This window comes from Chionomys nivalis, chromosome 17, assembly GCF_950005125.1.
Source record: "Chionomys nivalis chromosome 17, mChiNiv1.1, whole genome shotgun sequence".
NCBI classification, from domain to species: domain Eukaryota; kingdom Metazoa; phylum Chordata; class Mammalia; order Rodentia; family Cricetidae; genus Chionomys; species Chionomys nivalis.
In genome coordinates, this window is record NC_080102.1 from 6,561,936 (window position 1) to 6,582,500 (window position 20,565).

The 20,565-nt window shown below is 37.5% G+C and overlaps 1 protein-coding gene across 2 annotated transcripts in view; it reads left to right on the forward strand.

Moving 5' to 3' along the window:
• The window catches only part of Zfpm2 (zinc finger protein, FOG family member 2), a 410,323-nt gene that overhangs the window by 323,325 nt on the left and 66,433 nt on the right, over positions 1-20,565 (forward strand). The window lies entirely within an intron of this gene.

A 20,565-nucleotide genomic window follows, 5' to 3' on the forward strand; every position in this document is an offset into this window, starting at 1 on the left:
TGCCTGTGTTAGGTCTTCCAGAAGAATAGCTATTACATGGTTACACAGAAGCTTATCTTGCGAATCAACTATAAGTGAAAAGCGCTTTACGAAGCATAAATTACTGTGCTCTGCTGGGGGTGAGATGGCCGTGGCAGGCACAGTGGTTGGGTGTTTTAATCCTTGTTCTCATCTCTGTCTTTCCCATACTATGTTTGGATATATTTTTCCTGGTTGCACTATTTTTCTCAGTTTTTTTTTTAAAGACTTACTATGTATTTCTTGTTCCACTACAGATGGTTGTGAGCCACCATGTGGTTGCTGGGAATTGAACTCAGAACCTCTGGAAGAGCAGCCAGTGCTCTTAACCTCAGAGCCAGGTGACTGTCTGAGCACCACTCATCTCAGTTTTTAAAAGCAGACTCTTCTTTAGCAGCAAATGAAAAGGGTTAGTGCAGCATGATCTTGTCCTACGTCAGGAGTTTAGGGTCTCAGTGTAGTATATCCATAGCTGGCTCCTCCCTCCCCATTGACAGTCAGCTACCAGTGTGCCAGCGACTTGGAGCAACCACATAGGTCTGCCCACCTATTAACTTTCACTTTCAGTCTAGAAGAACCCACATCTTCTTCTCACTTTTGCCAACCAGGTCTCCAGCACAGGGATAAAAATTAAGGCGCTTAATTTTTGTCTCCTTAACATTAATCAACCCAAACAGTGTGAGCACACACACACACATACACACACACAACACACACACACACACACACACACACACATTAGTAAAGAAGGCTAAGTTAACCAGAACTCATAGGGAATTTAGCCCACTGTGATCAGGTATTATCTAAATAACTGCAACAGCTCTTCAACGTGTCTTGTAAAGAGGAAATAGAGACAAATAACAAATGAATTCTGAAAAAAAAAAAAAACCTGCAAAATAGAGTTCTACCCCTTCCCCAAACAGTCCGTATTATGTTGAGGAGATGCTAAATAAAGATCATCATAATGCAGAAAAGCTCCTAATATGGATCTCATATAGGAACACACTTCAGATCAAAATAAACAATTTTGCTAATAAAACGGTTAATACTACATAATCTAACGTGTGCCCAACACCTTCTGTCCACTTATTACTCCCCTGAAGGCTGTCCACACAGTTATGCATTAGAACTTCTTCAGATATTGAGACTGATATAAAAATATACACTACATTTAAATGTATTGAGGAAAAAATCTCACTATGGGAACATTTATATGATCCTATCTTATCACGGAGATAAGATACTCATGTCTGTGTGTGGCATGAAACCATATTATGGGATGTGGATTAATAACCTATTAGGAAATTAAACTGTACCCAAAAGAGAATAGGCCTTCATTATTATCACAGCAAAACTATGTTTTTCTTAGTAGTCTTAACATAGCTAAATTCAATCAGTATGTCCTCATATTTTAAACATTTAACTATAAAATTTCCCTTCCATAAAACCCTATAATTGTCAAAGATGAAACGAGAGTCATGCTTTAAGACTCAGCTTGCATGTGTGTATGTGCATACTTAGTGTGTGTGTGTGCTGTGTTTGTGTGTTCATGCTGTGTGTGTGTGTGTGTGCTGTGTTACTGTGTGCATTTGGGTTCGAATGTACTTATCAGTGTCTATGGAAACAGTTGACTTACGAATGTCTTCCGCACTCATTTCCCCACCTTTTGTTTGGAGACAAGGTCTCTCTCTGAAGCCGAGAGTTCATCCTTTTGGGCATCCCTGTTAGTCATTAAGCTGGCTCGATGCCTTTCGTCTTGTCACCCACCCAGTTCCAGGATTACAGATGAGTGTCACCATATCCAGGTATAAATGAATTCTAGGGATCAGAATCCAGGTCTTTGGGCTCACAAAGTAAGCCTGTTACCCACTGAGCATCCTTCCCAGCTCAACACTCCATTTTTTAAAAGTTTATTATATAAGTGTATATATTTTTGCCTTCATGATTCTACATCAGTTTTTCTTCCTATTCTTGTAGACACATGAGCAGTGTCAATACCTTATTTTTGTTTTGGACTCTGGGAGCTTTTAAGCCTCCTTACTCCTCATCCACTTCTGAGCCAATTTTGTGTTAGCCCATAATTGAGTATGAGTTCTCTCTCCTGTAAAATAAATTCAAAGCACAAAAGTCCCTCTCTCTCTTCCTCTCTTCCTCTCTCTCTCTCTCTCTCTCTCTCTCTCTCTCTCTCTCTCACACACACACACACACACACACATATACACACACACAAAATCTTCTTTCGTTTTTCCCTCCTTCTTAATATCTATCTGAAACTAAGATGCACAGCTTGGTGTCAACTACGACCCTTGTGTAGAAAGACAAACTGGTTCTGTGCTGATTCTGCAGAGTAATCAATTGACAGAAATAAAACTCTCTTTGTATACATGCATGTGTGGACCGCCTCACAGCAACGAAGATGCTGTAACTATGTTCTGTAGGTGCTGACTATGTAAGAATATCAAGCCCTGAAGAGAAGCCTGGAGGTTTGTGAGGTACCTAGCCTTTTCTGTTTTTGGAGTTCTGACCTGACTGAATTGGATGTTTTCCATTTGAAATCCATGGTGAAATCTGCGCTCTTAGGATGCAAGATTAATTAAAATATTGTGGTAATTAGGTAACTATTCACCCCCTTTCACACCTCCCTCTGACAGCCCACATGAACAGATCTTACCTTCTGTGTCAGAGTATGTTGGTGATTCAAGCTAGTCAAGTTTAGCTCGCTTGGAAAAAAAAATAGGTAGCTGATATGTTGCATTTAATTATGTAAGGCTGCAAGATCCCAATGACATATTTACCTCATTTACCTCAATGATATTCTAATATTTATTAGGTCGTTTGAGAAACATCTGCAATACTTAGATAAGATGAGCAGTCTTACAGGGGAAACTAGACCACAATTCAAACCTACAAGGCACCGTGTCCCTTGTATGAATTCCAATTCATTTTATGATGAAGCCCCCTTCTTGGACTTTTAGCTCAGTGGTTAGCGTATGGTACCAGAAGCTTGAAGTTGGAAGTTGGGGTCTCCAGGGAGTCAGTTATTGTCACCACAATGATCTGTGGCCTCAGCCTTCACCTCAGACAACCTAGTCAAACAGAGGACAAGAGGGTGGGATGGGGCAATCATGGACATAGAATGTTAATCAATCCTGAGCCAGGGTATAATTAAGGTATTAAGTTTTAATCATGATATTAATATTGGAAAGCCATTTATTTGTGTCAAAGCATGTTGCCATATTAAATCACTATAATTGCCTGCTTATGTTTTCTGAACCCGTGTATTCTAATGTAAAATCAATTATATGAAGATATTAGTGTAGTGTATATTCAGGGAACATCTCAACATTTAACAGAAAACTGGGCTACAACAAACAAGATTATTTAATGTTTACAAAGAAGAGTAGAGGTTAAAATCACATACCGATATATAACATGTCCTTTATCCTTTTCACTGCACTTCCTTGGCTCTGTTTGGATATTTTGGAACAAGTGCATAACACCTCTTTTGCCTCTCATTTGAGAGGCAGATATGCAGTATGGCAGATAAAAATCCAAACAGTAGCTTTAAAGGACAAAGTGGTTTAAACATTGTGGCTGAGATATGCTCACCAAGTTACCAATCTCCTAATTCATCCAAGATTCAGGGAAGGTGGCCTTCCCAACCAGCAATGGGCAGTTACTGGTCACTCTATGATGAGATGGACACAAAGGGCCTCCTTGCTTTAAGGCCACTTCCCAATAGGAGGCACAGAAGACATTCAGAACCCAGTTCCTTATCACAAATTGGTAAAGCAGAAATAAACACCCAATGTCTTCCTGGGACAAATGAATGGTGGACTGGGATTGCATCATGACTTCTTAACTGCACATAACTTGCAATGATGCTAAGGATTAGCTGTAAATATAACAGGATTCAGAATCACCCAGCAGAGGGACCTCCTGTCGTGACTCTGAGGTGTTCTCTTGGTTGTGTTGAGATGAGAAGACCTGCCCACTGTGGGTTTGGTTGTTCTTTGTTTGGGATCCTGAACTGTGTGAGTACAAAATTAGGCCTGAGCATCAACACACCTCATTCTCTTTGTTGCCACGTGTGAAGTGCAGTAAATGACTTCAAGCTCCTGCTGCTTGGACTTCTCTGTCATACAGATGGTACCCTTGAACTGGGAGCCACAATGAACGCTTCTCTCTTAATTTGCTTGTGTCAGAGGATAGTATCATAGCAACAGACAAAGAAACCAAGATACTTGCCATCAGTTATGAAGAATATGTGGCCACAAATCTAGTAATGAGTGATTTTACTTGGAAATGCATTTCTAGAAATTCTGGATGTTTTATGCATTACTTTAACACATACTACACCATTTAATCCTCCCTGCAACCCCACATTCTGTGTGTGTGTGTGTGTGTGTGTGTGTGTGTGTGTGTGTGTGTGATTAACCCCATTTTATGAATGGAGAACTGAATCTTAAGAATGAGTAAGCCAGGCACAACCATACAGATAACAAGAGCCAGAACTGAGATGTCTGAGTACAGTGGTCAGCTGTTCTACTGTCCCAAAAATTATGAAATTATTTAAACCTAAAAATCTGTAAGATACACAGAAATCACAAGACTTTAAAAGAGGTAGTTCTGAAAGATTCTAGATGAATAGTGCCCAAAACAAATATATTAGAATCAACACACAAAAATATGTACTAGTATACAAAAACTGAAAGGTATGTTATTGCTTTGCATTGGAAATGAAATTGATTTTAATCAACTTGGTTAAAATGGCCATGGCCTTGTTCCAAAACACAAGAAGACTTTCTGGCCTTATTTCAAGATACAATTATGACATCATGTTCCAAAATTTCTTTATCTTCTTTTATACTTCTTGTAATCTTGTACTAACTACAGGACATGAAAATCATTGCTGACTCCCCTGGTTTTGGTCATTTATTTAATAATTGTTTCTTATGAGTTATTGGCTAGTCATGTTTTCAAAGGGACTTACCATGGCTCTTTACCCATCTGACATATTCTACCTAATAGTGAAATCTCTTGTCCTAGGTCAGCCATAAAATGTAGAGAACAGAATTAGACAATTGAACAGTAGAAGAGGGTGTGATCAGTAACAATTGTAGATCCAGATGAATAGCCTGGCAATCCAACGAAGACAGATTTAATTAGGAAGAGGCTTGACACACCTTGTTGGGCCTCGTGCGTTCTTGTGGAATCCATGGCCAGGAACTGCAAGCCACAGTTCTGTTCCGCGGGGTGTTTTCCTGTTTCTCTGGGGAATTAGGCCTGTGCTATTCAGTCTTTGGCCTTGGCATTTTGCTTCATGATGGAATGTTTCTTACTGGCATATAATAAGATAAGGAACCTGAATTCGATGTAAAGATGGTATTTTGGTAAGTTCACTGTTTAGTCAGGTGACATTGTTCTATTCCAGGCTTTCTCAATGAGGGAAGCAATGAACGGAGCTGCATTATGCTTAGTATTAGGGCATTGACTCTTATCCCCTGAAAACTGTAACATTTAGAAAATAATAGAATGTGTTTGGCCCAAACTGGGATGATGTTCTTTTCTCTATAAATATTCCAGGAATATTTCTCCTTCCTTCTTAAATTCTGTTTCCTTTAATATTAAGCACTTGGGAGAAAGATTACTGGGGAAAGATAATATTTAATCAAAACCCATTGCTAACTGGTCATGTCCTCCCCCTGTCTACAGTAGCAGCTGTACACGAAGTCTCATAGTGTCAGTTAGTATATGCATGAGTAGAAAGAATGCAATGAGCTTAATGATTCCTGATAATTGACATCCACTAGAAATAAAACTTCATCTGGAGGTGTTATTATTTGAGTTTTTGACCATAAAATGAGTGCCTCTTAGATTCATGCTTCTCAATAATCAGAGAATTAACAATGTATACCATAATAATTATAAATAAGAAAATTCATGTAGTATAGTTATAGTCATATTAATATTTAGAGTAATAAGAATTTCTAATCATGTATACTATTCAGACACTTACAATAGCTTCTGTGTTTTTGTTTTTTAGTTTCCTTACTGTCATAATGATTCTTTGAGAAAGGAGCTGTGAGTTCTACAAATAAATGCTGATGTAGAAATATTTTTCTTAAAGGCAATGATCATTCTGTAGCAAGCAACTGAACACCAGCTATGTTCTGAGTGTATGTTGTATATTGAATTAAAAATAAAAGAACAAACTTGTAGAGTCTCCTAGTTCTATTTTAGCATTCATTTTAGGGAGCACAATTGTTTTAACACACACTCATGTGCGCACACACGCACACACACCCACAATATCTTGTGCTAGAGGAGGCATGTCTGACACCATGTACACATGGAAGTTAGAAGACAATTTACAGGAGACAGGTTCTCCCTTTTGCCCCTGCAGGTGCTAAGACTCCAACTCAAGTCATCAGGCTGATTAAAGCCAGAACCTTTACCCCAAGTCCCAAGCACAGATGCACTTTAATTAGAATTACTCTTTACTTCAACGAAATCGAGGTTTCAGTTGTATAACATGATGGTTGCTTAAACAGTTTTTCTGTGTTTTGTGGTAGAAATATGTATTAGAATAAATATTGTCTCATTTAGATTTATATTAGGAATGCTTTTTAGGAAAGGTCTTTTAAAAAAGGAAATGGAAATGTTTATCTTGAAGAGATGTGATTTACAGTTTTGTACCCCTGATTTAAACAAGTCACCTTAGAGTAAGCTTCGCTGGTTGATCTTTTTTACCACAGAAGTCTCAGTTAGAGCTTCACAAATAATAAAAGTTGTCTTTATCCATTTTATTATATTATATATTATACACTGACTTCAATATGTTTAATGGAGATTTTCAAAGGATTAAGGTGATGTATTTATATTTTTGTTCTTCTTTGTTGCTTTGTTTTGAGACAGGGTTAAGGGGCATCACTCTTAAACTAATCAAGAATTCTGCATCTTCCTGTCTCAGTCTCCTGAGTGCTAGGATTCAGGGTGTGTGCCATTATGTCAGTGCTGGCCAGTGTTCACTGTTGTTTTTGTTAATTTATCTCATTTGAGAGACTGGGGGTATTGTTTATGGGAAGGCAACTTACCTAGCACATTCAAGGACATGGATTCAAATGCCTGTACTGCAGCAATAACAACAACAACAATAATAATGATAATAATAATGTTTCTGGGCATGGTGAGGATGCTTGTAATTCCAGCAATTGGGATGTAGACACAGGAGGAAAAGTGTGATACAACATAGCCTGGTTTTCATGGCAAACCATGATTATAAAATAAGTCTCTACATTGGATTATGAGTATAGATTTCATGTGGTCAAGAATTAAAGGAATCTGAGACATCAGAGAAACTTAAATCTGTATCTTACTGATTATACTCCTCAATTGAACCCCAGTCTTCCAAAGAACTGCATGTACCTGCTTCAGTCCTCAGAAAGTGGTGGATGACAAAGTGTAGGGCGGACTCAGAGAAACGCCAAGACCAACTTTAGAGTCCACACTCATCTGAGAGTAGATGGGAGAGCAGATATTTTACTTTACAGCTTTATGTATCTGGGTTTTTGCCTGCAGGTACATCTGTGCAACATGTGTGTGAAGGCCAGAAAATGACATCAGATCCCTTGGGACTGGAGTTATACACAGTTGTGAGCTACCATGTGGGTGCTAGGAATTTAACCCAGGCCCTATGCAAAAGTTGACAGTCTTCTTAACCACTGAGCCATCTCTCCAACACCTACAATACACACGCACACACCATATATATATGTATTTACATATATACATATTCATGTATGTGTATATACATATAACATATATATTAAATTTTTTACACAAAAAGCAGCAGAGTGCACTAATAGATGTTACTAGCAGTCATTATTTATTTAAAGGAAATTCTTAGGAACTTTTGTAGTATGATACCTGAAAAAGATACGAAAGTTTGAGACGCATGGAAGTTCCAGAATGAAACCTGAGAATCTCTCCTCAGTTTTAGATATCATTATGAAACTCAAAACTCAGCCACATGACAGCGGGCAGGGTCTACGCATTTTCACTACCTTCTAGGATCATCCAAACTTTGAATCTATGCTGACTTTTTGGTCTGTTACAGGAACTGGCAATTATATGTTTTAAATCTCCTTAATTTCTGGTAAGGTCACATAGGTTGCCTTTAAGTTTAGTAGAATTACGTAGTATCACTGCAAGGATTAAAAAGCTCCCTAATGGTTCTTCATTTTGAGGCTTTGTTTTTAAATGAAGCGTTCATTCCTGGGGCTGGGTGTGATATTTGCCATAGACTAAATTATACTTAACTCTAAAACTCCATGGGTCTGAAATAACAAGTTTTGCCTTCCAATCAGATCCACGCCTAATATGGTCATCAGGTAGGGTCTGTCCGTTGCCTTCACTGAGCACTCCTGAAGAGTTGAGCCCAGCCCAGACGTCTTTGATCCCTGTGTTAGGAAGCTAGGATATGGTGAAATGCCCACTGGCTGTGAACGAATATATAACTTCTGCCCATATTACATTTGACAAATCAAGTCAAGCATGTGCTTAATTCAAAAGTAGGTTGAGAAAAGCTATGTCTTTTTAATATTCATGAAAGGAAAAGAGAACCATTTTCTGTGTTCAAATGGTACAACACGTAGAGAGAAAGAGCAATCATTTCTACACTTGCAAAACTCCGTAGGAAATATATTTTAAGTTCAGTACTAGAACCCTGAATTAACCTAAAAACACATAAAGCTAAAGGCACAGAACAGCATAAACATATTTGTGTGTTGTTTCTAAGCATGTGTTTGCACATATATAGTGGTTATTGAAACAGCTTTATAAAGCCAATGCTTATGTCACCCAAAAACATTGATATCCACTGTCCTAGGTGAATGATACTGTGGCGTTTGTTTTAACTTCTCTGTGTCTTGGTTTCTCAATCATTACAAGTGAGACCGTGTGCTAGGTGCCCAGTCCCCATCCCAGCAGAGCGAACACTCACTGTAACCTAGCGATATGGTGGTGTATTTCTCTTTCTCTATTTCCATTCAGCGCTAAATTCTGTTATCATTTTAGCCTCTACCCTTGTCTGCCCTGCTCCCTCTCTAGTTTATCACCAAGGCTTTGGTTTTGGGGGGACTTTGATTTTTTTTTTAGCCATAAACCTATCAGATTGCAGGTCTATACTCTAGCAAAAGTCATGTTAATGAATTTTTAAAAAAACAAAACAAGGAGAATGTTGGAGGCACAAGGCCCAAAGCATTCGGTTAACATCCCTTTACTAAAGAGTTGTCTAACCCTTTCTGGAAAGTTTCTTTTATAGGGTGATTGGTTTCATGAGGTGCCTGATTTCATGTCTGGAAAACATTATTGTCTAATACTTTGTTCTTCTGAGGTTATTTTCCGACTTCATTCCAGTATATCATTCATCCAACTACTGCTCCTCAGAGCCATGCCTTAAATACTCTTAGATATGAATAACGTCATTTAAAAAAGAGAACTTCTTCAGTGGCTTTCCTGACCTACAGAGAAAACCGCATCCTCACAAGGATCGACACCCTCGTCCAAAGTCTCATTTTCAGGCATACTATGTATTCTTTCTTATTATAAAATTTTTACTGGAGTTCAATTATACTGGCTACTCAGCTAGTAAATTTAATAAAATTTAAAAATCAATGGAATAAACTTTAAATAAAAATTTTAATAGATAACTTTAAATTCTACCATTTCTTAATTAGTTTACTAAACTACAATATATGATTTTGAGGCTGTTTGTAACTATTATGTCACTACAGTAAAAAAAGCATATATATATGATATATGTGTATGATTATTCAATCATCTATAGTATATAGATATAATATATCATATATAGTATTTGCATATTATACATGTGTATTATATATATATGTGTGTGTGTGTGTGTAGTTTGTGAAGGTGTATCACTACCACCCTGATAAATTAAAATTGACCACGGTAACAATATTTGCACACTATGGACACTGGCACAAGCTACAAACTAGAAATTGTTATTTTTGTTTATTTCTTACCCAGAAGAATGAAGATAATCTATTAACAGTGAAAATTCAGCCTTACAACATTACTAATGTAGCTAGTCCACTGTAAAATATGCAAAATTTAGACAAAAATCACTTTCTGGTATTTAATTAGAAGTATTACCTCACTCAACGAAGGTCCTGCTCACATCCCTGAGGAAGAAGTTCTGTTCTGACATTTTCTTTTAGAGTCTGACTTTAGTATGGTTAACAGTGGACACAGCACTAGAAGGCAGCAGGCATGTTTAAACTAGAGCTGACCCTTCTCTGCATCTTAGATTCACCATGGAAGAAAGAATTGACCAAAGACCAGAAAGGACATTCTAACTGGCCAAGAGAGAGACAGTCATATGTTTTATTATCGGGTTTGTATCACGCACTGAATCAGTCAGTCTTTATGTGTATAGGTATTTATAAATTCTCATTCACACATCCTTTTGGTTACAGTCAAATGTAAATATTTGTTAGGTTAGCATTGAAAATAAATTTATATACTTTAATGGCTTGGCTAAAACCTCAGTCTCCATCTGACTTACTTTGTTATGATAGTCTTATATCGCCAAAATGTGGCTCTCAAACAGTCTGCTTCAGATTCCCCTGCTGGAGTATATGCTGTAGATTTCTCAGACCTTGACCCAGCCCTGCTGATTCAGAATTTCTGGGGATTGGGCCAAGAAGTCTACACTTTCCTATTGAGTCTGGCTGAGTCATATGTAGCTTCAAATATATATATACAGAGAGAGAATATTTTCCTCTTTTCTCTCAAAGATGGAGTGGCTAAATTCTTATGTAATTTTCCATAATCTAAAATATTCTTAATTTGGAGGATGAAGGATCAAGATATGCTGGCAGGAAAAGTGATATGTAAATAAATATATTCACATGCGTTGGTCATGCATGTGTGTTTGTATATATGACACATACACTGCATGTGATAATCCTGGGTCAGGTATATTGACATGATAACAGTACCTCCACAGAGACTCTCTAACTCACTTTGCATAAGTGACAGAAAATCTCCTAAACCTTTTGTGAGATCATGTGTTCTTATTATCAGGAATTTCCCAGAAGGGACACAGTCTCTAAGATCCCCTTGATTTAGCCGAATCTAGACACCCAAAGAAAACATGCAGCCACCTCGTGTGCTTTTTCTCAAGTCAAAAAGAATCAGAGAGACTTCCCCAGGTCTGTAACCTTCTTCCCTCTCACAGTGCACCAACTCCCGAGGAATTTTAAAGAATGCAGCACAACAGGGGAGTCACTTAAGGCAGAAAATTCATCTCTACCAACGCTGAGCCTCCTGTTACAATGGATTAATCATCAAAGTCGATTATTCTGTCAAATTCTCCAAGGGTGAAATCACACATCTCACCACTGGTGTGTGGAGCAGGCATTGCCTTCATCTTCCTGGCACAGATACAAACTGTGGGTAACTTTTATGCGCTGCAGACTAGGAATTGCTGATACATTTAAAAGAGAGCTGCCTTTCCAGCACACCTGCCCACAGCTGCTGAAAAATTATACTCTGTGCATGTTTCTCACTATTCCCCCACTGATAGGTCAGCAGTTATTACAAAACTGCTATGATAAGAATCTGCTGGAGGCTTCTGGGATCGTATTAACCCGAATGGAACCACTGAGTCAGAGAAAAGCAAAGAGATGACTCAGAATAGCTAACAGCTCTTTCTTTTCAGCGTGTTGGTATCAGATCCACCCTTCCTGACAACACCTAATTCTTCGCCTTCTGTAGAAGAGTGTCCTCTCCATCCCTGACCTCACTCACTCCCGTGTTCTCTGATAACAGCCGTGTTGTCATTGTGTCTAATGCTCTTCGTATATTATCTGCATTCACTCTGTTTCTATTCATTTCGACTTCGCTAATAGGCTACTCAAGCCTTTCAATTAGAAGCCATGATACAGCATTTTTCATGGCCTCCACCATGCTGACCTTGGGGTGGATATTTAACCAATTCATGCAAGGTAATTGTTAAATTAAGTGGAACAATGTTGTTCTCTGGATTAAATGATGCTCTTGTTTTTCCTATTGAGACAAGGTCACAGGTGACTCTGAATGGTTCCAAACTTGCCACATAGAAAAGGATGGCTTTGAACTTCTGAGTCTCCTGCCTCCACTCTTGAATACTAGGTTATGCAGTGCTGTAGATGAAACTAGAACTTTGCGTTTGCTAAGCAACCCGCTGCATTCCCAGAGAAATACTGATTGGATGATCAAATATTTGTTATCTTTATGGTTTATTACAGAAAATGTAGACAATTAATGCATGAACTCAGAGTACCTTGTGGGTTTTTTTGTTTGGGATTTATTTTCTCTCAGGCCCATACAGCATCATTTTTCCATCTCAGTGGGGAGTAAATGAGTAACAGCTGAGGGTCCAGGCTCACAATGGTCAGTAACGGCTCATGGTTAACAAGGAGCCACATTGGAACTTGAGCTCCAATCAATAGACACCTGGTTCTACATTCTTACAGAACGCCTACTGTGTAGCCTGAGTTTGGGTCACTGACAGTAGCATATTGTCTAATGTGAGTAAATTATATGACTTACTTTTATCATCTGTAAAATGATATCAGCAGGATCGGATTCTCGAGTCACCAAATACGTGGGGTCATCCTCAGTCACACTCATTCCAACAGCACCTTAGGGCCTCTTAAATACCTTGTTTCCTGATTGTAGGCTGGTGCCACCTGGTGGCAGTTGCTCACTCATGCGTCTTATGGGTTGACTTGGTGTTGGAACTAACAAGAGGATGTCTAGAGTCCTGCTGACAAGTTCAGCAGTCTTTGGTTAGTTGGTACCAGAATTTTCCACCTAATGTGGAAAGATCAGTCCTGGACAGCAATGCTCACATTTCTGTCTATTCATTTCCATGCTGAAGCTGGATAAGACTGAGCCATTCGCCCCCTCAGATGATAGCTGATTTTATCTAACCATCTGGCACATTGTCTCAAGATAGGATTGTACTCTGGAGACTTGCATTAAAATCCTCAAATGAAATTATGACTTTCAAGGGGGCCTATGTAAGTTCAAAGCAGTGATGGAATGCAAATAATATTAATAATAATAATAAATTGGTCATTCTTTTAGATAAAATTGCCCAGTGTTAATCATAAATATGACATAATTTTGCATTTTTCACTTCAAACATACATTTTTCTGTTATATTCTATCCTTGTCTGTATTTTTTTTCAAAAGAGTCTTTCCAAAATAGAAATATTCTTAGTTCTAGCTTTGCCATCCTGCTTTTTCTTAACTCTCATGCTCTATGTCACTATACATCCTTGTCACCTCTCACGTGATATATATATGTCATGGTTTATAAAGATTCCACAACAACTTCCCCTTACAAGTCGATCCCCTCAGTTGTCAAGAACTCGTGTATCATCAATAAAAAGTCAGATTTTAGCCTCGAGCTCAGCATCTTCTGGTTTCAAATATACTGCTCTTTGATGTCACTTTCTTTATCTAATCTCCCCCCACCCCAAAGCACCTTTCTAAGACTGTTTTTCTACATCTGTGATATTCAGGTATGTGTTGTCTTCAAACCTGTAACATTTTACCTGATATCACATCAAAGCTTATCTAGTTAAAAAAAATTAAAAAACAAAGAGTGAAGCCTATGGGCGTAATGTCTGACTTAGCTTTGCCTTCATCTCAGTTACCAGTCAAATGTCAAATCGTGCTGACAGTAATTGAGATGCTTCAAAGCAATGATGTGGTGAGCTAATTCAGACAGTTGGTCATTTAAACTTACCCACAGACATGCTCCACTCCTGTGATGGGCCAAACAAAAGGTGTAACCATAATAACCATAAACACGTCAATCTTGAGTATCGTGAATTCTAGATTAGACAGATTTGGGGTCAGTTCCTCACCCTTTTATTTGTTAACTTTTTACTTTGGACTTATTAACCAACTTCCCAAACATTAGTTTTTCCTATATAATATTGAGTATAATAATGAAATCTCATATTAAGTGTTTAGATTATATAAAGGTGATTTAACATTGTATGTAGAAAACATTAGTCACCAAGGTCTAATAAGAAGCAAAACTTTTGTCCATTAGTAGTTATTACTATTCTCTTTAGTGACATTGTTGCTGTCGTTTGTGTTTACCCCATCCACGGAAAAAAACTGAAGCTAAGGTGGATCAAAGGTTGGATCCAGCAGCACCAGGAGAGAGGCAGAGGTCTCTACCAATAGTCCCTTTGATTAATATTTCATGACAGATTCTAATCTCAAACTCGTTTCTCCAGCCTTGATAGTTATGCAAAGATCAATACTAGAGGGTTATTTCATTAGCTAATTTGCATCTAGGAATAATGGGTATCAATTTTACATAATTTCATTTTGATATCACAGGAAACCCCAACCAGGCTTGAATATCAGAGGAAAACTGGGCAAGTTCCACGGCCACATTTACCTTATGCAAAAATATATGTTGATTTTAAAGAAATGTGAGCTCCTTAACAATCTGACTTTAAACCAAATTATATTAACTACACTCTCCTAGAGATGCAGTTCAAGGAAAGAAAGGTCAAGGTATCAGCACTAGCCTTTTCAGAACTCTTTCTAACCACTACACGCATGCTTTATCAGTGTTCTTCACAACAATCTTCCATATCCTACATGTATCATAGGACTTAGATCAAAGGTTCCCCTAAGTAAATGTTGAAGCAGGATACATTCTTTTGCTATCTGAGATTTTAATTGCAAGTGTAAAGAATTTTAACTCTTATTAATTACTAGGGTTTACTGCTATTTTTTATCATTAATTTGCTAGTACTAATTCCTAATAACTATGTGCCTGCAGTATATTTTCATAACTTTGGAGTTGGCTCAGCCATTTAATGAAGCTGTGTGCCACATTACCTAATATTAAAGAATATCTTTTTCCTTGGCCAGTAAGCCAGCTCACTCTTCCATCAGGGTAGGGTATGACTTCATTTTTAAGTTCAACTCAGCATCTCACCTTACACTCCTAAACAAGCATCTTCCTCCTCAGTGTGGGTGTCACATGCATACACAGACAAGCTTCGGGAGCTAGCAAAGTGTCATGTCACCTGGATGAATAAACTGAACTCACTGTTGCTTCTCAGATGTCCTCTGAAAGAACACCATTTAAGAAAGAGCCCTCCAGACTTTCTTTGTTATAGTATTTTGGTTTGCTCATCTTCCAGTATCTCCGATGTTAGGGGATGGTGACATTGATTAGCAGAGATGAATACAGAAGACAGACTTTTTTTTTTTTTTTTGAAAGAGAAGATTGAAACAAAAGAGAACTACCCCGGTATCACTACAGCGAATGCCTTTAATTCCAGTACTAGGCGGGGAGAGACAGGCAAATCCTGTGACTTCCAGACCAGCTTGGTCTAAGGAGGGAACTCTATCCAGGGAGAACAGAAGGAAAGCACCAGTAATACTTACTGTGCCTTTAAGAAAAAGGAAAATGATTTCCTTGAAACTAAACGTGTAGACAAGACCCCGCAGAAGCATAGCATCTATTTCAGCACAGTGAATTTTGTTATGCTTTTTCTTAGCTTTCTATAATGAGTAAGTACCTCAAACACAAAGACTTTTTCATTCCATTTCTCTATAAAGACCAAAGAGTAAATTTCTAATGTCAGATCACCTTTTTTTAATGAAAAAGCCATGTGCTCATTAGACCATTTTGTACAACATATTAAATATTACATGAGGAAACATTAAATATTGCATTGAATTCTCATTGTTATGATTTTCTTATGTCCATGCTCTATATTTCAATGATTGCTGGGTTTTTGTCCACTCCATGTGTTATTTTTAAAAATAAAACGTAAAATAAGTAAAATAACATATTTCTTCTGTTCATCTTCTATTCTTGAGTACTGAATTGATGACTGGATTAAATAGATTTCTCACAGTTTGGGTGAAGCTTACATTGTTGTTGCTGTCTCACATAAAATGCATCAAGGCTGGCTATGAGATCATATTTTGTATGCATATTTTGCTTTTTTGTACTATCCAATATGGTAGGAACTTGCAACTTAGGGCTATTGAGCATGATAATGTCCTTCATCTGAACTAGGTATTTTAACAGCTTAAAATCTATACAGATATCAAATATTTAGTTGTAGATAAATAGATAAAAAATAAATTTAATTTAAAAACATTAAGTTACATAAAATAAACCATTTAATAAAATTATAGCTCTGTTTCTCTTATTATTTGGATATGACAGTATAAAATTTAAGTCATATTTATGACCAACTTTATAATTCTCTTGGACAAGCCTGATTGAGACATGACCAGGCCTTGACCAAACAAAGGTTTTTATTTCTATACATTTTTTATATTGCCCCCTTTCTTTTATATCTCTTTGTTTGTTGCTTTAACTTTTTTCCTTCTATTTGTGTAGGTCCATTTGAATCCAAAGTCTTCTAAATGTCAGCCAAGTCGTCTCTCATAAAGATAGAATTTTTAATCCCTGTGTGTGTGTGTGTGTGTGTGTGTGTGTGCGTGTGTGTGTGTGTGTGTGTGTGGTACAGTGTCTCATTCTGGTGGGTCACTGTGGATTCCTTAGTGCATCCATAATCCACTTTTCAACTCTTCTCACATCCTACTTGGATGCAGTATGTTCTTAAATGAGGTGGCTTTCTCCCTTTGTAATACATCATCTCTTCTACTTTTAAGAATGTACTTTTGACTTATTTTTCTGAGAGAGTTCTTTCAAGTTTGTATCTACATAACTGATTTGATTTTCTGCTGTGTCAACTCTATTCTCCAGCTTCAAAGGTATAATCTGCTTTTCCAGTGAGCTTCCTTAAATTCATCTTTCACTCTTATCCAGTAATTTTTGTACATCAAACTGATATTTCTTGTGGCTTTTTTCCCTGTGCCACTCACTTCTGTTTCCTCTTATCTTGTATTGATAGTAAGATATTTGGAAAAAAATTCTTGGATAAGTACTGCAACACACTTTTAAATGTCTACTCTTCCCCATTGTCAAAGCAGTAGATTCATTCTTGACCCCTCTATTACATTAACCCACAGGGTTTGAATTTGCAAATTCCTGAATGAGATACAGAACTATCCCGAGTTGTTTTTTATCAGATCAAGACAATAACTCTTCACCAGCTGGAATGCTGGTAAAAAGAAGGGGGCCTTAATAGGGCACCTTCTCACCCTACATTAACACGACACCCTGTAACTTGTCAGTGGTTGAGTTCTTTCTCATATCAAGAGCCTAAGTTAAGAGACAAGGCACAAAACTGCTTTTCTGCTATTTCATAGGGTGTTGCAAATTTTATGTACTGTGCAAAGAGGTCTTTTTGTCCCACAGGTTGGTCTTCCTCTCTAAGCTTTATCCTCCAAAGGAACGAGGCACTACTAATCAAGCTTACTCTATGTATGCTGCCTAACATTGTTCTGTTACCTTACTTTGAAGTTGTAGCTTTAATTTGGATCCATGATTTCAAAAAGCAAAGGTTCTAATCAGCAGGCTTGAAAATAGCATTGTGGGGATGCTGGAAAGTGTTTATTTAGCATACCAAGATACAGACCTCTAGAAGCAACCTGACAAAAAAATAAATAAATAAAATCACTTAAATTTATGCATGCAAGTCTCTTCAGTTTCCTGTGTGTCTCATCATCAATGATTTTATTTAGTTAGCATCATTTCATTGGTCTTTCAGCTCAAGAAATTCCAGTAGTCACTTGAACCTAGCTTACTTGTTATGATATTTTGTAATGTTTTGTTTCTATGTAGTTATTCTAACAACAACAAAAAGTTTAAATTGACTTGGCTGGTCAAGGGGCCTCTATTCTTTTGTTGTTAGCATTTATGATATGTGACTGTAGTCTTCAAAATTAAAATTTTTCTCCTTGGAGAAGAAAAAGAAAACTGTGGGGAATCTGAAGTTAATGTCAAATTAATAATGATGAAGAGGTCTATTAGATTTTTTTTTACTGTGCTGAGAAGTAATCAGCAAGAAGAGCTAAGACCTGGAATTGCCTGGGTTCCTAGTCCAGCACAGGACCTGCCACTGTCAAGGAACAACTAGTTCATGCTCTGTTTCATAGGGGAAAGCTTTGCACAGGTACTTATCTGGGCAATAAGGTTGAAAGTCATTAAATGCTACCCCATTCATTATTCAGTTTATAACCACCTTCCTTGGAGAGAGAATACACTCAAAATGAAGTCACATCATACCCTAAGTGTCCAATGGTTTTTGTGATAAATTAAGCAGAATTCAGGGAAGAACTACCCTCTGTAAACTGCTGGCAAAACATGGAAGGGATTTGGAATGGAATTTCTTCCATTCTCCATGGAAGAAATGAGTGAGTTGAGTTTTAGAACGAGGAAAGTCATCATATAATCTCTGAGGGGTCCGCGGAGAACCTACCAATGAACAGTAGAGGAGGGGTGTGTAAAACATCAAATGGACACTAGATAGAAGAGTCTGGGAAATGAAGGAGAAGACAATAAAGAACTGACATGGTTCTGCTCATGCCAGTGGATGGTGATAGATGAGGAGAGACCTAGAATATTTGTTGAACCTTAATTTTCTAAAGCAGACAAATACAAACAAAATAGCTTAAAATAAAACATCATATTTTGGTATCAGTTTTTCTTAGTTAACGTTGTTAATAATAGCCCAGTTACTAATAAACCAAACCAAATAGTGAATGAGCAGAAAACCATTATTATATCATGATTACTAAGGTACAGGATAATTAGAATACTTACCTCTGTGCACTGTGGTTTAAAAGGCAAAAAAAAAAAAAAAGACACTGGTCTCAAAAATAAGAACCATCCTAATGAATAAATCAGTGCCTTGATAGGTCACAAGTACCATGTTTTGTGGAAACACAAAGTAGGCCATGATATTGTCTAGGCTTTGCAAGAAGGTATCATAGTTGCTGTTCCTGGGTTCACAAAGGAGGAGGAGTTTATCAGTAAACAAAGAAGGAGGCTCTCCCAGACAGAAAAAAGAGGTGGGGAGACGAAGCAAAGAGTTCAGAAAGATCACTGCATGTTTAAACACAGAAACAATCTGAGAAAGAGGAAATGAGCAACATGGAGAGGGTAAAATGCCAGATTATTCTGGGGTCGGGGAAAACGTAGAGGGATTAGGAGCTCAGTGTGCAGGAAATGAACGGTAAGAAAGCTCTTCTTCAACAATTATGAGTTTAAAACTTTCATTTTTCCATAATCAGTTGCTATTGGAGTCTTCTGAGAAAGGGATCAGAATTTGAATAGAAGATACTAAGTTCTGATCTGGTTGCAAACGTGGAGCCTGTGCAATGGTTTTATAGAACTGGAAACCAATTCTAGAGATGAATGTCTGTGTCAGTCAGAGCACTCTCGACTAAACCGCCGTAACAAATGATGGAAAACAACTGAAGCTGCATATACACTGAGCTGCAGCTAGCACCTTCCTGGGGGCGTCTGCATCCCATGGACCGAAATTGAATAGAGCTGCCTATCTACAATGAGGGAGAAGGAGGTGGTTTAAACACAAAGTCTTTTTAAAATTTCAAAAAATGTCACAAGTCACTCATTATATACATATGTTTGTGTATACATAACATGTGTATATGTGTGTATACATATATATATATATGTAAACACACACACATACATATACTTTTCATTGGCCAAAACTGTTTCTATGGACCCACCTCCTGAGAAGTACAATGGTACAATACAATGTCTTTCAAAAAAAATAAAGGGTTTAGTATATCATATCCTTCAATGTGTGTGCTAAACTGAAGTCAAAACTCTCTCATAAATTAAGACTTCTGGAATAATTTGTACATCTGATTTTAAATATTGTCTTCCTATGAAGAAACTTAATGTGATTTACGGCAGTTGTTCTGCCATTGACAGAGATTTGTCACAGAAATTCACTTAAGGTTGTGGAAGAATCTCCTGTCTCCAGCTGTGTTGATGCTCAGTGAAAGAGGGGGGGGGAGGGAGGGAGGGAGAGAGGGAGGGAGGGAGGAAGAAAGAAAGGGAAGGAGGGAGAGAGATCTGTACTATGTGCCAGGTATACAGGCTTTCAAGTATGTGATTTCACTCATTTTTGCAAAACTCTGGAATATATACACAGTAAGTCTGAAAACAAATACTTAGGAAGTGGATGAAGGCTGCTCTCAGCACAGACCTGATGTTCTCCTGAAATTTTCTAGGAAAGTGTCATCCTTGAAAAGTATGCTTTAAGGAATTTTCTATTTTAAATTTATTTGTTTTTCTGTATAATTGTGGTTTTTAATATCTCTAGAAGTTAAGTTCACTAAATTTCATCTGGTGATGCGGATCCCTTTAAAATTAGGGTGTTGTTAACCAAGACCTATTAAATAGTATTTGATTTTCATATACCACCTAAGTAATTCTTTCCATATAGCATTGTATATAAATGTTAACACACTGGCTTCCTTACCTTCTCCTATGTGGTTCATTCATGTGAACTGAAGCTGTAGTTTTAA